We start from the raw sequence: 13,474 nt of genomic DNA, 5'->3' as shown, positions 1-13,474 counted from the left end.
TGGTGCCCAACGCCAGGGTGAGGGGCAGCGGGCACAGACTGAAACACAGGAGGCTCCATGTGAACATGAGCAGAAACTTGTGTGCTGGGAGGTGCCAGAGCCTGGCCCAGGCTGCCCAGAGCGGGTGTGGAGTCTCCTGCTCTGAGACATTCAGACCCCCTGGACCCACCTGTGTGATCTGCTCTGACCCTGCGTGATCTGCTCTGTGACCCTGTGTGATCTGCTCTGACCCTGCGTGATCTGCTGTGACCCTGTGTGATCTGCTCTGTGACCCTGTGTGATCTGCTCTGACCCTGCGTGATCTGCTCTGTGACCCTGCGTGATCTGCTCTGACCCTGTGTGATCTGCTCTGACCCTGTGTGATCTGCTCTGTGACCCTGCGTGATCTGCTCTGACCCTGTGTGATCTGCTCTGACCCTGTGTGATCTGCTCTGACCCTGCGTGATCTGCTCTGTGACCCTGCGTGATCTGCTCTGACCCTGTGTGATCTGCTCTGACCCTGTGTGATCTGCTTTACCCTGTGTGATCTGGTTTACCCTGTGTGATCTGCTCTGACCCTGCGTGATCTGCTCTGACCCTGCGTGATCTGCTTTACCCTGTGTGATCTGCTCTGACCCTGTGTGATCTGCTCTGACCCTGTGTGATCTGCTCTGACCCTGTGTGATCTGCTCTGTGACCCTGTGTGATCTGCTCTGTGACCCTGTGTGATCTGCTTTACCCTGTGTGATCTGGTTTACCCTGTGTGATCTGCTCTGACCCTGCGTGATCTGCTCTGACCCTGCGTGATCTGCTTTACCCTGTGTGATCTGCTCTGACCCTGTGTGATCTGCTCTGACCCTGTGTGATCTGCTCTGACCCTGTGTGATCTGCTCTGTGACCCTGTGTGATCTGCTCTGTGACCCTGTGTGATCTGCTTTACCCTGCGTGATCTGCTCTGACCCTGCGTGATCTACTCTGTGACCCCGTGTGATCTGCTCTGTGACCCCGTGTGATCTGCTCTGTGACCCCGTGTGATCTGCTCTGTGACCCTGCGTGATCTGCTCTGACCCTGTGTGATCTGCTCTGACCCTGTGTGATCTGCTCTGACCCTGCGGGATCTGCTCTGACCCTGCGTGATCTGCTCTGTGACCCTGTGTGATCTGCTCTGACCCTGTGTGATCTGCTCTGACCCTGTGTGATCTGCTCTGTGACCCTGCGTGATCTGCTCTGACCCTGTGTGATCTGCTCTGACCCTGTGTGATCTGCTCTGTGACCCCGTGTGATCTGCTCTGTGACCCCGTGTGATCTGCTCTGTGACCCCGTGTGATCTGCTCTGTGACCCTGTGTGATCTGCTCTGTGACCCTGTGTGATCTGCTCTGTGACCCTGTGTGATCTGCTTTACCCTGCGTGATCTGCTCTGACCCTGCGTGATCTGCTCTGACCCTGCGTGATCTACTCTGTGACCCCGTGTGATCTGCTCTGTGACCCCGTGTGATCTGCTCTGTGACCCTGCGTGATCTGCTCTGACCCTGTGTGATCTGCTCTGACCCTGTGTGATCTGCTCTGACCCTGCGGGATCTGCTCTGACCCTGCGTGATCTGCTCTGTGACCCTGTGTGATCTGCTCTGACCCTGTGTGATCTGCTCTGTGACCCTGCGTGATCTGCTCTGACCCTGTGTGATCTGCTCTGACCCTGTGTGATCTGCTCTGTGACCCTGTGTGATCTGCTCTGTGACCCCGTGTGATCTGCTCTGTGACCCCGTGTGATCTGCTCTGTGACCCTGCGTGATCTGCTCTGACCCCACGTGAGCAGGTGGGGCTGGGGATCTGCAGAGCTCCTGCAGCCCAGCCAGGCTGGGGTGCTGGGATTTAAGCCATTTATTCGTCCTGTGAATGATCATTGTACTGATACGATAGGAAATTATTTTAGAAATCCCTTTAATGAGAATAAATTTTCACAGCCCACATTTATTTACAGCCAATTTCTAGGCATGGTTTTATATTCATAAAGGTAATAAATTCCTAGTTATTTCTCCTAATTCCCGTGGTCATTCTCTGCCGGACCGAATGATGTGCAGTTTGAATGAGCCCCTCTCCCCGCTCAGCACAAGGGCAGCGCTGTTCCCTGCCTCCCCGAGAGATCCTCTTTGCTTGTTTGTTTGTTTTCCCACAGCTACACCATCCTGGTGGTTCATACCCGAACCATCAGGGCCCTGCCTTTGGTGTCTTCAGGTGCTCGCCTCTCTTAAATCCCCGATATGCAAAGCTTTTTGCTATATCTCATTTCTGTTATTCCACCCGCCATTGTCATTAGGGTTTTCCCGTATGATAATCTGGTCCTGGTTTGAACACTCACGCCTTGCGACTGTACCATTAACCCACCCTGGCTTTGTGTCAGGTCACAGAGTGCTTTAAAGACCAGTTCTAAAATAAGGAGGATCTCCACTATTAGCCTCCCTTCAGTTCAGCTGTTCCCTGCGAATGCAACCGTTCAGCCAAGTTCTGATTTATTTTGCAATTCTGCATGCTAATCCATCTCTTCTGTATCTGTTTTCAATAATATTTTCCAATATGATATCACACCAAATACTTGCCTAGCTTCAGCAGAGATCAAACCTACTGCATCAACAATGTCAGAACTTGTTTATGCAGAAAAGAGTTTTGAGTTAATCTGGCATGAGCCACCTTGGTGCATTTCTCCGTTAAAATCAGGCACGCTGATTACACCAGTCTTTGGCAAATGCCTTCCTGCTTTTTATTTTCAATTTTAATTTGAAGTTCTTACCAATTGTGCGAGCCCCAGTTCCAGAAGGTTCTGGAAGATTGTCCGTTTGTGCTATTACCATCAGCCATTAATCAGATGTTTCAAACAGCCAGAGCCTCCATCCTCAAACCTTCTTGTTTCTTCTCAGGGAGGAAAGACTTTGGACAATCACGCCGAGTCTCCATGGCTTTGAGCATCGCCGCCATTCCCATCAGCCCGGGGACGAGGCCCTGGCCCAATTCAGCAGGAACCTGGTCGTGTCGTTGGACCGAGCGCTGAAGGTCCCACAGCCCGTGTCCTGGCAGGGAACACAGCCCAGCCCTCCGGGGAGCTCTGAGTACAGCTCTGCCCCTTCAGCTCTTGCCGTACGCACTGGGTACTCTCTTTGGAGGCCCGAAGCTCAGGTTAGACCCCATTTGCTCTGCTTTGGTAAGGCATTCTGCTCCGTGGTGCCTTGTGAACTCTCTGTGTGAACCACCCCTGCCTTCCGTGGCTGTGTGCACACAGCGTGCCAGGATTGCTTTCCTCTCATCCTCCCTGGCTCTTTGGCTTCTCCTTACTTCTTTTTATGCTGCTATGAGCCTTATCTTTGGTTCCGTTTCTCTTTGTACCAGCTCATCCCTCATTATTTCCTGTCCTCACGTTCTTCAAAGTCTGCCTTCTCGACTTTCTTCATTCTGCATGTGTTAGGAGATGATGAGCTGTCAGTGTGGCATCCTTTTTCCTCCTTGATGATTTGGAACTCCCATCTGAACTCCCTTTGTTCCTGGTCCACAGGGGCTCCTGATACGACATGAGTTCTGCCAGGCAGCATCTTCTGGAGCAGCTTCTACCAGGTACCCGCTGGAGGATCAAACATATTCTTGATGTTCTGTTTACTGCCACCTCTCATCCCTCTGATCGAATCTCCGTTCCTATGATTCCTGGTTTCTGTCCAGCCCCGACTTCGAAGAGGGAATAACGACAACCTCCCACGTTTCCTCGCACACACACACCCCCTGACACGCAGGCCTTTGTTTCTTGCATCCTCTCCACTGCACGATTTCAAATACACAAACGTTAGAGAGGAAATGTAATATACACAGTACAAGATCTCTAAAAATGAGTAATATCAGCTTAATAACAAACTGCAATGTCCAAACTTTGGATTTCAATCTAAGAAATGTATTATGTCCATGAGAAAGTGTATTTCTGGCGCGGGACATGAGGCGTTAGACCTTAAAGCTGCCGTCAGCCCAGGAACTATTGCTCCTTGTTCTGCGAGTCAACCCCTTATAATTTGATAAAAGGATGGAACTGTGTAGTGGAGCAGAGGGCGATGCAGCTTCGGCAAGTGACGTTTTGTTTCAACAGGCGACACGTGGGCTCGTGTGGGAGTTTTTAATTAGCCACAAGATCGGTGGACCAGACAGCGGAGGGAAGGCCCCGCGGCTCAGGACGCCCGAGGGGCCTGACAGCGCAACGCGCCGTGCGGCGCTGCCGGGACCACGGGCACCGGCTCGGCGGCTTCCGCGTGGGTCCGGGGCTGGGGGAGGGGGCGCAGCCGGGACCGTGTGTGCTGACGGCTCCTCTGGGTGACAGCGAGGACATTTCCCAAGGCGAGGAGCAGCGAGCAGCAGGAAACATCACCCTGGGCCCCGCCAGCCGGCTTCCAGCGTCACCGAGGAAGGAGCCCGGTGGCTGGTTGCCGGGACGGCGCTGCCGCGGGCTGGAGGAACAGCTGTGTTCCCTCACAGTGCAGCACAACAGAAAGAAAAGTCATTTTCTTCTCTTTCTTATGCAACTGCGATATTCTTTTAGTGCACAAAAGTAAGTGTTGGTAGAACAGAGTGCTCGCCTAACTTTGATAGCTCTGAAAATTCAAATAGCAAAAACACTAGTTTAGGATCCACTGGTTTGTCTCTGTTACTCAGAACAAATTAACATTCGAAAATATAAAATTCCACATCCCAGATCAAGACAGTAATTTGGTGTTAACCCCTCCATTCATGAACGGTGCACATGTGAATATTTTAATGTAACCTAGAACGTGGGGAGGAATGGGCGGTTTGGCTGACACGTAGTGTGGTCTAGCAAAGGAGAACGGGAAATTAATAAAAGGTAAAACAGGGAAAGGATGAGGAACCAGAACGAAGAAGATAAACTGATTCGCTGTCAAAACAGAAGGGTTTCTGAAAGTCAAGTATAAAACTGCTACAGCCCATGGCCAGGTTAGCCAAGATACACAGAAACATCCACACAATGGCCTTGGCAGCATCACACGGATAACATTTCTGCAAGGTTGAATTAGTGCTAAACAATATTCTAGTATGTTGGGCGCAAACACACAGATATTATTATTGAGTGTCAAGCAGCAGTCATGCAAAAGTTGTTCGCAAAACCAGCCGCAGAGACTGAGAGCACAGCAACGCTGTCACCGGGGCAGAGCGCGAGCTGTGAGCCTCCAGCACGCCTGCGTGTCCGTGTCCGGCGGAAGGGTGCCAAAGCGGCCTGTTGACCCGGCTCTCCGCGTGGCGCCCGCAGGGACCGGCGCTGGGCTCTGCCGCGGGACGGCCGCGCGCCGGAGCCCCGAGCGCTCGGGGCGCTCGCAGACACAGCTCGAGGGGCCGCGGGGGTGTGAAACGTGTGTCAATAGGTGCGGATGTACATCTTTAAGATCCCTGTGGTAACAATAAACACACAATGTTTTTTAAAAGAAAGCTGTAGGAGTTATGAAAGAGGGTTGGACTATCTACTGGTGTCTGGAGTTCATGGGTTCACATTTCTTAGCCTTTACTAACATTATGTGATTATTGCTGAGCTTCAGAACCAGCCTGAGGATGCAGTGTGATCCAACAGATGGGGCGTTTGCCCGGGTATGGGAGTCCAGGTCCAAACACTGTGTGCAAGCCAGCAGAAAAGCTTCAGGGACCAGTTTTTAACCTCAGCCCTGCCCCTCGGTTGGTGCCATCTGCAGCGGGGCCTTGTGCAAGTCACTCTCCCACCTTCGTGCCCCTCTCCGTCCCAGCCTGGTCCGCAGGCGCAGCCCCGCGCGCCCCGCCTGCCGGGCGCTGCGTTGAGCCCCGTCCCAGCCGGGCTGCGCGACGCCGCCCTAGGAACGCTGCCATGGCGGCACAACAACGGACAGCGATAAGCAACTCAGTTATCACTGGGTTCTTTTCAAACCTGAACAGAAATGTAAGAGTTACTAAAAATTACACTTTCACATATGTGCAGTGAGGTTGAGCAGCTTGGTACCAAGAGCACGTTCCCTTTCCATCAGTCTTGCATCAAGATCCTGCATTAGCTTCTTAAATTTTAAATAAACAGTAGTACCAGAAATTCCTTCCCTGTAAACTGCACGTTTTCCACTGTATGAGATCAGTGATGCCAGACAGTAAGACACTTATCCAAATTCTTCTTGTTTTTAAAACTCATCGGAATTGCCACAAATGATCTCAAGGTGGACCGAGTTGCAATGGCAATTTGAATTTCGAGTCCTTTCGAGTTTCAAGCTGCAAGACGTCCTGGAAGACCAATTCCAGGTTACACACTGCTGGAGGGAACAAGGGCGTAGAAAAGGGCAAATGAGTTACTTGAACGTCTAAGCGGGATTTTGCATTTATAAAGGGCACTAACTATCAGGAGAGCCAGCGAACAGCAGCTGCACTATTTACCTTCAGGCTCCTCTTAAAGTCTCACGTGAACACATGGAAATTTCCTCTTTCCCGACCCGAACAAAATTGCTCTTTTTTGTCTTTGCAGCGTTCCTTGTCTTCTGTGTGGAAAAATAATAGGCACTAAATACAACAACTGATGAAAAAGTCAATATGACCAACAAATGGAAAGAGTTACACACATGGAAACACGTTTAACTTGCAAATAGAAATGAATAAGTGTTGTGAACGCTCATCAGTTGTTATTCGCTTGATCCGGACCCATTTCAAGTCAACGGTAGAATCCATGAAATGCCAGCGGGAGCTGCAAATCCAGATTGGAATTGTACTACACTCCTGATGCTGGAAGAAAGTACGTGTTTGACTCTACGGCAAGTACCGTGTGTTGGCCCCAGCAAGGAATTCCTGCTGCGGAACAACACTCTGAGGAGGGCACGGAGCAGACCCGGCTTCGATTCAGAGCTCAAAAGCCGGGAAACAAATCCTGGCTTTAGGATAAATAAGTCGGGTTGGCCTGTCTTCATCAGTTTGAACATGGAACAGTTTGTGAGCTGTTGATATTTAATTAATACACTGGAACGCAGTGTCATTTTAGAGACACACAAAAATGCTTCAATTTGCTGTATAAACAGATTGCAGCATTTTCAGCATTGCAGTCCTACGATCAACGGGAATCCAGAGCAGGTTTCATGTCACCCGGTTAAAAGAGCAATGCCCATGGTTCCGACATCTCACTCCGAGCTCGGCAGCACCTTCTCTCCTGCACTTCCAGCCCATACTGAGCGAGGTCTGATATCCATAGTGCAGAAAGCTCCCACCTCTGCCATACACTTTGTACGTCTTAAATCTTCCTGTTTGGCAGGAGTGTGTTTTAATGGCACGTTTCAGTAATTCATCGCTGCATTTCCTGGAATCTCGGTGGCTCATTTTCCTGAATAATTCTTTGAACAGTAAGTAATCACTTTGTGTCTAAACAATTATTTAGGTCTTTAACCATCTATAGCAATTATCTCTGTGTTAAAACCATGAATGAGAGCAGTGCATTTATTTTTTAATCAGCATTGGATGTTGTTTAGGTTGAAGGGGATGTCTACAAATCTCAGATGGCCAGTCAGGTACTTTAAGTAACCTGTGGCGTGGCTTGATCTACAGTGACAGGTCAGGACTGAGTTCCTACAGTGGGGATCCTTATCTAATGTTTGCAGCACAGGAGGAAGCGCGGAGCAGGAAGACTGCCTGGTTTTAGGCTGAGAGAGCAGAGCACACGTTAGAGCGGCTGCACCTCAGTAATACTGGAGTGCCCGTTTGAACAGAGGTGGCGGGAGCCCCGGTGGCCGCGCACGGCGCGTGAGCGCAGGGCTGCCCGGGACAACGCGCCCGCGCTGGGACCCGCGAGCCGCTGGTGCTCACGGGCGAGCCGGCGCTGCGCCCCCTGCACCGCGGCAGCGCGGGGTCGCCTCCCCTTTGGCCGGCCGAGCGCGGTCAGGAGCGCAGATTACATCTGGATAAATAAAGGTGTGTGGGAACCTCTATATATTTAGATTCTGAGTAATTTTTGACAGATCTATTGCTGCCGTATCATGTGGGACACTGATTAGCCAAAGCTGGTTCTCTGGCCTTTTTTTTTGCATAAACATGCTACATGACCCTCACGTTCCACCAGAGCTGCCGCGTCTCTGCAGAAGCAGGACGGGTTCTGCACTGCGCTGCTGGACTCCCCGGCTCCAAACGGAGGTCGTGTTCTGCACGGCCGCGTGGCCGGGTCCTGCGGCGCTGGCCAGCCTGCACGGGGGCGGCACAGCGCGACCCCGCAGCACCGAGACGCCCGGCAGCCACCGCGCCGATGCGGCCCACGGAAACCCCAGGTCTGCCCTGAAACCGCCGGCTTTCTGCTGTTCTTTTTGTTTTCAAATTTACGTAAGTAGCTCCAGTGAAACCACTGAAATAATGTTATTAGTGAAACTGAGAGACTGCTCGGCAAAAACAAAAGTGTTAGAAGTAGACAAGCAATAGTTGTTTATGATGATCTGCGTTTTGTGTTGTTATTACGATTATTTATAATGGAACACTTCTGCTATAAACTCAATTAAAAGAACAGGCACAATTTGTGTCAGCGCGGCGGGATCCGCACAAGCCGTGCAAACACGCGCAGTGTCAGCGCGGTGGGATCTGCACAAGCCGTGCAAACACGCGCGGGGTCAGCGCGGCGGGATCCGCACAAGCCGTGCAAACACGCACGGTGTCAGTGCGGTGGGATCCGCACAAGATGTGCAAACACGCGCGGTGTCAGTGCGGTGGGATCCGCACAAGCCGTGTAAACACGCGCGGGGTCAGCGCGGTGGGATCTGCACAAGCCGTGCAAACACGCGCGGGGTCAGCGCGGCGGGATGGCGGGATCTGCACAGGACACGCTACGCACCCCGAGCGGGAGCAGAACCAGCCTCGCGTGGCTCGAGCTGCGGGACGGCAGCGGCAGCGGCAGCGGCGCTGAGCTGTGCGACGCACACCAGGGGCCCGGACGCCGCGTCCCGCCTCCCCTGCCCTGTAACATCCATCTACAGCCTTGGCAAGAGGCATCTCAGAAGCAAACAGGATTTCACCTTCACACCACCAAACCGTCCCCTAATTAGCGCTCTCTGTTTCCCCACCCATTAGCACTAACCACAGTCACATAAATACGTTAGATCCAAAACAGATTCATATATACGGTGCTATTTGGAAAAGTGGTAACTGGCTTTCTTTTGCAGCTGGTGTCAGCCAGACAGGAGCACACGAGTCCTCTTCACACCGGCCTTTGTGACCATCAGCAAATACATTATACGAGAGAATGGAGAAAACACTTGTCAGAAAGAAACCTTTGTTCCCCGCTCACGAGAGTCACCCCGACGAGAAAACCAGGCCCCACGGCCAGAGCCGGCCCGTGCCACACCACGGTATCCTGCTGCAGAAAGGCAGATGTTTTCTTCTAGTTCACTCTAACAAGCAACAGTTGTTTCTCATTCTGCTTAACAAGGGTCGATTTAATCATGCAGTGAGTCGCAGGTACAGCTGTTAATTCTATATTCTATTTATATCAATGGCATTTACCTTACAGTAATGGTTGCAAAAAGTAAATAATAATGTCCTGAGAACATGGAAAACAAGCGATGGTTTCTGGTCTGCCCGTTGCCGTCACTGAGCACGCTTTTCCTTAGTGGTCACCTTGCTGTGGTAAACGAGCTAAGGGCTGGGCCAGTTACTAGGAACAATTCTGTATTGATGGGTAAGAAAGTGAATTGCTGTCCTTCCTCCTCCAAAGAGGAACTCGCTGTTCTCCTGTAGCACGACATATAAAGCCGTAAAGAAGGAACAAAGACATTTTGGTCATGAAAAACAAATACATTTAATGATACTACCCAAAAAAGTAGTTCTGTGAGGTCACAAAGGGCAGTTCTCTGGCTGGTTGGTTAGTCACAGAATTAGAAGCGACGCTATGACTTCCTTACTGTGGCTAAACTCACCGAACAGCACAAAGATCACGTGGAATTCAGTCTTGGGGCTGTACTGCTCTCCACCGAAGATGGACAGAGCGGGGTAACTGGAATGAACACCAGCAGGCACAACGGAACGCTGGAGTCGAGCTTGGAATCCTCGTTCGAGCAGGATTCCCACCAGAACCCGGTTTGGGAACAGGAGTCGCCACACTTGGACAGGGCCAGTGACGACTGGGATGCCGAGGCAGCTTCTGAACGCTTCGCACGCTGGGACACGTGTTTTATTTCATTAACCTCTTCAACTGAAGGGACCCGCAAGGCTTCCTTGTGCTTCCAACATTGTGGTCACAAACCTGAACAGATATTTTGCATTCATTTGAGAATGAGCCGCCCTGATAAAATGAGAAATGATGTGACATACTATCCAACATGTCCGAGGAGATTTGCTCTGTGAAAATCCGTGGACTATTTCTCTGTGCACTAGTGTATCTCACACTTGTCTGGTCCCCTCTCGGCAGCAGAGGGGGGCTGGTTCCTGCACGGGGAGCGGTGCCCAGCTCCTCCCCGGCCAGCAGCGCCCGCGCTGCCGATGTGCACACTCCACAGATAACTTCAACAGCAGAGTAATGGACATTGTGATCGATTCAGCTCGTAAGCGCCTTTATTGTGGCCTCTCCAGTGTGGGAGTTTGGGGCTTTTTTCGGCAAGAAGTCACACACAATTTTTAGAAGACGTGGCCTGCAAAGAAAAGATCAGCCGAAGGAAAAGGGAGAAGGTTCCTTCTGAATTTCCTACTCTTTCAGCATCAGCACCTTCTGTCTGCATCATGACGACCCTATAAACGCCATCCGGTTTCCGGTTTTTCCGCTCCGTGAGGCACTCAGATTTCACGTCCTGCTCCGAATCGAGCGCTGTCCAGATCGAAGATGCCCTGTTTCAAGTTTCAGGACATTTCTCCATCTAATTATGTCGGAGCTGATTTTTTCTTCTCATCCGCTGCCAATAACAAAGGGCAGAGACGCTCAGTTAAATCAGTGTTGTTCTCTGTCACAGAATCGCAGGTTGCGCAGTGCCGTACCGTGGATCAGACACAGCTCCGAAAGGTCTGGAGGGTCCTTCGGGCCTCGGACACCTCGATGGGGACGTTTCCCGCGAGCTGCAGGTCTGTGCTCTCCAGAGGTGTGAACTGAACGCTGGGGTGTGTCAGCCAGCGCAGAACAAGCTGAGCACACGATCTGAACTAGAAACAGAGGTTTTCTGAGGGAAAGGATGAGCAAACGCGGCTGTGAGGGTGCGGGCGGCCCTGGGGCTGTTCCGGGACAGGGCGCTGCGCTCGCTGCCCTGGGGTCCCCGCTGCACACGGGCGCAGCTCCCGGTCTGACCCCCACGCTGTGTTCAGTGAATCAGTTTCCCCCAGGGTGACAAGGGGGACTCTGCCCGTCACCGTCTGCGCCAGTTGAAAGATTATCCCATCATCGAGATCTCTACGAACACACACCAGTCCGAACAAACCGATGGTGGAAATACGATGCTGAAATACAGAACAACAGTGCCATGGAACTGTATTTTCATTCTGCGTAGACCAATACCACAGTTAACCTGTGTAAATATTGAAGTATTTACTCATGCGGTAAAAGACTTCTATAATGGTAAGTAAATACGCAGTATGGTAGCTTTAGCATATGGGCACGTTGGTGGTGAGCTCTGTAAGAATACGACAGTTAAGCGATAGCAATGTACACACGAGCAGCAGAGCGGGGGTTCAGACGTTTTAGAGTTGAATGTGCACGGCGGCACAGACATACTCGTTTATTTGAAACGGCTCTTTTCAAGAACGCTGACATATCCAAATTCCTTAGTTTATAGCTGTGCGTTGTATAATATGTGTTGCACTATGTTGCTTCTGCACTTCTGCAGCTGCGTTGACACCACACAGGATATGGGCGGAAAGTGAATTTGAGCGTTAAGTTACTGAAGGATTTCTGAGCTGATACTCTTTGTGTCCGCAGAGCAGGAGGTGATGCACAGCAGAAACTTGGAGAGCTGGAGAGAAAGTTGTGTAAGGAGACGGGAGATGTTTCAGTTCCCTCCCACACCTCTGGTTCAACCTTCCCCGGGTGTCTCAGCCCAGCCCCGCGGCAGCAGCAGGGTGCTGCCGGTCGGCTGTCAGGCTCCCGCAGGCGGTGCCGCTCACCCCGCAGCCGCAGCGGCTCCAGCGCTGCTGGACTAGAGCTGGGTCAGCGCGGCGCTCCAGGACAGCACCTGGGGCCCGCGAGCCACGCTCTGTCTGCCCCGCTCACCGCGGGAGGTTTTGCACAGCAACGTGCATTTAGGTCACGTCAGCGGAACTGAAAACAGCGGTTACATCTGGGATTTTGCTCTGGCCAGTATTCACAGGGACGAGCTGTGGGATGGGAAATGAAGTCAGTAACAGGAATCTGACACGGACTTGCATTATGTACAAAAAACCCCAAGTGACAAGTTCATATGACTTCACCCTGTAGAATGTGTAACGTGTGCTACTTCTTTCCATGACTCACACACCTTGCACACAGGTAGGAACCCTGTAACCCTGGTTTTCCTTTGTAAATCACCAGACTTCATACCTTTCAGCCTCGTCTTGCTGAAACGCTCAAATGAACAACCACTCCCTCCCCGTCCGCGCGGGCCCCGCTCGGCCCAGACCGACCCCTCTGCGGTCGCTGCCACGAGCCCGCTCTGCCGCGGAACCAGCGGCTTTAGCACGGAGCACTGATCGGGTCGTGACTGCGGGACAAGCCTTCATCCACACCAGCAAACGGGAGCGAGCTCCGCGGCGCCCAGGACGGTCATGGGGCTGCAGCACTCACCCTTGGGACGGGCTGAGGGGCTGGAGCTGGAGAACGGAGACTGTCAAGGAGGCCCAACAGCAGCTGCCCAGCACAGACAGGGTAGCGAGGACATGGCACCAGGTTCTTCAGTGCTGTGTGCCGGGAAGGTGGGAGACAACAAGCGTAGGCTGAAACAGCAGAGATTTGGACTGGATATAAGGAGAAACCTCCAGCGTGAGGCCAGGCGAGCAGCGGAGCCGGTGACGCGGCTGCAGTCCCGCGCTGCCCAGTCAGCACCAGCCGGGATGGAGGCCCGAGTGCCCCTTTGGAGCCCGGGGCTGGCCCTGCTCCGAGCAGCAGGCCGGAGCCCTCCCCGAGCCCCGAGCCGCGCTGCCGCCCCGAGCACAGAGCTCGCCCGCACCAGCAGACTGCGACAGCCGCTCCTCCGCACGCCCCACCAAGGGCCTGACTTCTGCCACTGCACTCGCCCGGTTTTTCCACTCCTGTGTCCCTGGGCACACATCAGACAAGCAATGCCGGCCGCTGCTCAGTCTCGGGTGTCTGCGGGGACGGTAACGTCACGCAGAACACACTGCGCCCGTGGGCCGAGGAGTGCCCATACCGCGGCTGTCTGGCCACGTGCTGCGTCCCTGCGAGGGCCAGGAATGGCGAACGTGTGCCGCAGGGTGTCCCCGCGGGCCACAGCGCCTGGCCGGAGCCGGCTCCGCGAGGACGGGGCGAGGGGGCGCGCAGGCGGCTGCGCGAGGGGCTGCACGGCGAGCGCCCGCTCC

At 52.9% G+C, this 13,474-nt stretch overlaps 1 protein-coding gene across 21 annotated transcripts in view; it reads right to left on the bottom strand.

Annotated features, from left to right (window-relative positions):
* Positions 1 to 1,901: 1,901 nt before the first annotated feature.
* The window catches only part of LOC135580212 (uncharacterized), an 80,715-nt gene continuing 69,142 nt past the window's right edge, over positions 1,902 to 13,474 (bottom strand). For 14 of the 21 annotated variants that reach the window (XR_010474535.1, XR_010474540.1, XR_010474538.1 and 11 more), the window contains one exon: positions 1,902 to 12,871. The gene's annotated coding sequence lies outside the window, so the exon portion shown is untranslated. The remainder of the gene's footprint in view (positions 12,872 to 13,474) is intronic. The other 7 variants (XR_010474528.1, XR_010474530.1, XR_010474529.1 and 4 more) reach the window with 7 other exon arrangements.

Source organism: Columba livia, chromosome 9 (genome assembly GCF_036013475.1).
Source record: "Columba livia isolate bColLiv1 breed racing homer chromosome 9, bColLiv1.pat.W.v2, whole genome shotgun sequence".
Classification (NCBI taxonomy): domain Eukaryota; kingdom Metazoa; phylum Chordata; class Aves; order Columbiformes; family Columbidae; genus Columba; species Columba livia.
The sequence above is the reverse complement of the archived record's forward strand: the minus strand, read 5'-3'. Positions and strand labels throughout refer to the sequence as shown.